Source organism: Propithecus coquereli, unplaced genomic scaffold, assembly GCF_000956105.1.
Source record: "Propithecus coquereli isolate 6110/MARCELLA unplaced genomic scaffold, Pcoq_1.0 Scaffold7, whole genome shotgun sequence".
Lineage (NCBI taxonomy): Eukaryota > Metazoa > Chordata > Mammalia > Primates > Indriidae > Propithecus > Propithecus coquereli.
The window spans coordinates 20,543,792-20,547,350 of record NW_012153062.1 but is presented as its reverse complement, the minus strand read 5'-3'; the positions used below and the strand labels follow the sequence as shown (position 1 = coordinate 20,547,350).

The window sequence follows — 3,559 nt, the reverse complement described above, 5'->3', positions numbered from 1 at the left end:
CACTTAAGAATCTGATTGTTATGGGTAAAATATAGCATATAGGGCTTTCATTAAAAATACAAATTTTATGAAAATTAAAAAAAATTTTGAGAATGGAAATTATAAAAGTTGATGCTAAAGAAAATTCTACTTTTGGATAAGAAGTATCTTAAAATTCTATGAAAAATGTTTTCATCCTGAAAACAATGTCAGAAAAGAATACTTGAATTCTTCTAAAACCATTAGTTCTAGTATCCAGTTGCTGTTTTGATTACACTAAGAAAAAATGCATTTAAAATTTTATACTGCAAACATTTGTTGAGTAATTTGGGTAGAATAAATGTTGAAATACACATTAAGTTGGCCATTACTTATAATTTTTAAAAAGACAGTGCTTTTTCATTCACTTAAATCTTAAAAAAATGCTCAATTGAAATACACACTTAGATTCTAATATTCTAAAAACGTTTGGAGACATTTTTCTCAACTTATAGAACTGAAAGTCCATCCTAATGCTTCTAGCAATAGCCACTATAACCAAATGAAATTAGTGTTTTGTGGTTTTAATAGTTTATAGGACTTACTATCTTTGAGGGTGTGATACAGTGGCTGAATCCTTCCATTTGTTTATGTGGTCTGAAAACACAGTTCTGCACAGTGGACATGTTTTCTCTCTGTTAAACCTTAAGGTAATGGACTCTTTTTGGAAAATACATGCTAGCAGGTGGAAAGAATAGGTTTCTGAAATTCAGTTTGACACACTGAACAAATATCCACATCTGAACAAACCACTCCGTAACTCGGCTGTGTAAAAAATATTCACAAAATCTCTTTGAAAGTTCTCAGATATACCAAAAAATCAGAAAACTTTAAAATGAGCTGGACTAAAGCTAGTAATATACCAAGAATCTATCTAGTTATGTTATCAGACTCCCCAAAGCCAATAAAGTAACAAAACCCCATTGGTATGGGAACAAAATTCAGAGATACTGACATAATTCTTCTAAGAGCATGTACCAGTAACCCTTAGATTTAAAAGGCATGATGAAAGAAGGCACCAACAAAATAATACCTTCCGAGCTATAAAAAGAAATTTCAGAATGAAGTCTGTAATTCCAGCAATCCAAAGTACTTCCTAGAAGCTCAAATGATCCAAAGTAGGATTTAAAAAGATTAAGCTGTCATAAAGTGACTGGGAATGAGAAAGAACAGAAAATCCTGCTAAGAGTACCAGTAACCCAGCATACTGAGTCTTTGAGCACCTTTTTCTTAGAAAAGTCTGATTTATAATGCTTTTGTTTGCATGCATAAAAGTTGTTAGAAGTCCAGTGTCAAGAGAAATTCTTATGTTTCTGGAGCTTGGGTTTTCAGCACATTCTGTAGGCATGGAGTTTATCTGGATATAAACATCTCCAGAAAGAAGGCAACAGTTTTACCAAATGTTTTTTTCCTGTATAAGTTGGCTATCCATCTTCATAGCTCTGTTATACATTCCTTTATAATAAGTCTTGAAATCAAATGGGGAAAAGTCCTCCAACTTTGTTCTTTTTCAAAGTTATTTTGGCTACTTTGCAGTTCTATATGAATTTTAGAATAGTCTTTTTAATCGTTACAAAAAAGCCTGCTGGGATTAGAAACTGGGAAAGTAGGGGTTCAGAGAGGAGAGTTGGTGAATCAGGGAAGAGTGACTGGTAACCCTCCTGAAACACCGGCCTGGCAGACTAGTCAGCGCTCCAGGGCAATCTGCTGGGGAGGGTCCCCAAACGGAGCTGTTGTGGAAGTCTACGGAAGGCTGTGGCCTGTTCCTAGGTGTTGCCTCATGAGTTTGCGGTAGGCATCTTGTCATGGGTTGCTGTTGGTCATCTGGGCTTGCTGATAAAAAGAACAGCTGGACATGGAGGCCGAAGAGGATATAGAGTTGGGAAGAAGACTGAGGACAGACTGACACCTGCTAGCACCTGTGTCTCTCATTCATCACCCATGACCACGACGACCTTCAGAGCATAATGGCTGCTGGTCCACTTCATTTTCTGAATCTCATACAAGCTTTTCTTTTGGTCTAACCTAACCCAGGACCATATAGGGAAGGGGATTTTGAAATGCCGCTACCACTTAGCCAGACCAATACAAAATAGAACCACTTTATCTTTGACTGCTCTCTTTGCTTTACCATCTTCACTCAAATGTCATCAACCCCTGTTGATTCTACATCTTAACACTTCTGGATTATGACCCCTTCTTTGCCATTGCCCTTCCTTAGTTCAAGCATTCATACATTTTATGCCTACATTACTGTATGCTGTGGTTCGGATATGGTTTGTCCCCACCAAACTCATGTTAATATTTGATGTGGTGGTATTGGGTGGTAGGGGTGGTCTAGTGGGAGGTGTTTGAGTTATGGGGGCAGATCTCTTATAAATGGTGTGGTGTTTTTCTGGCGGTAGTGAATGAGTTCTCACGCTCCAGCAACTGGATTAGTTCTCGTGGGAATGGATTAGTTCTGGAAGAGTGGGTTGTTATGAAGCCAGGACTTCCCTCAGCTTTTCTGTTCTTTGAATGTGTCACCTTCTCCTTTGACCTCGCCTGCCACATTGTGATTCAGTGCAAAAGCCCTTGCTAGAAGCCAGGGCCATGCCCTTGACCTTCTTAGCATGCAGAACTGTGAGCTAAATAAACCTCTTTTCTTTATAAATTACCCAGTTTCAGATATTCTGTTACAGCAACAAAAATGGACTAATAGCTTCCTGACTTGCAGGGCCATTAAGTATGGCCATGTAGGTTGTGTACTGCACAACACCAAGGAGGTGCCATTCACAGACCACAATTCTATGTCCCTCCCTAGAGTTGTACAAGATACAACATGCAGATATGTACATGGTGGTCCTGTCTCAGTCTAGACCCTCCTTCCTCCCCTGCCCCAGTAATTTGGGCCATCCTTTAAAAAAGAAAACTGACCGTGTCACTCTCCTACCTAAAATCCTTCCTGGCCCCCCAGTGGCCTTCAAGGTAAAGTTCAAATTCCTTAGCATAGCATAAAATCCATTCATAATTAGCAAATGAGCCTAGACTCTGGAATTGGAATTTCTAAGTTGGAATTCTATCTTAGCCACTTGTAAAACATATGACCTTGGACAAGTGATTTAATCTCACTGGGCTTCTGTTTATTTAGCTGTAAAATGGGGTTGGGGGGTAAGAATAATGCTTTTCTCATCAGTTTTTGTTAGGATTCAATGAAATATAAAGCACTTAATATAGTGGCTGGTACATGCTAAATTTTCAAAAAACAAATATGGAAATATTATTATTCTTCCCTCTATAGTGCAGTCTCTCACCACTGTCTATCCCCACCCCAACTCTGTGCTTCAACTAAACTGAACTCCTTATCATAGTTCTCCACATGGTTACCCATCCTGCCTTTGTGCCTTTACACATGAATACCTTTTCTTTATTCCCCTGGCTAGAACCGGCTCATATTCTACAGGTCTCAATGACTCATTGTCACTTCTTCCTAGAAGACCCCTCAGCCTCAGTTAGTGGCTGCTCCCTTGGACTGTCAGTCAATGCTTGATTGTATCACAAT

At 38.7% G+C, this 3,559-nt stretch overlaps 1 pseudogene; it reads right to left on the bottom strand.

Annotated features, from left to right (window-relative positions):
* Positions 1 to 562: 562 nt before the first annotated feature.
* Positions 563 to 1,315, bottom strand: LOC105823785 (annotated as a pseudogene).
* Positions 1,316 to 3,559: the final 2,244 nt, after the last annotated feature.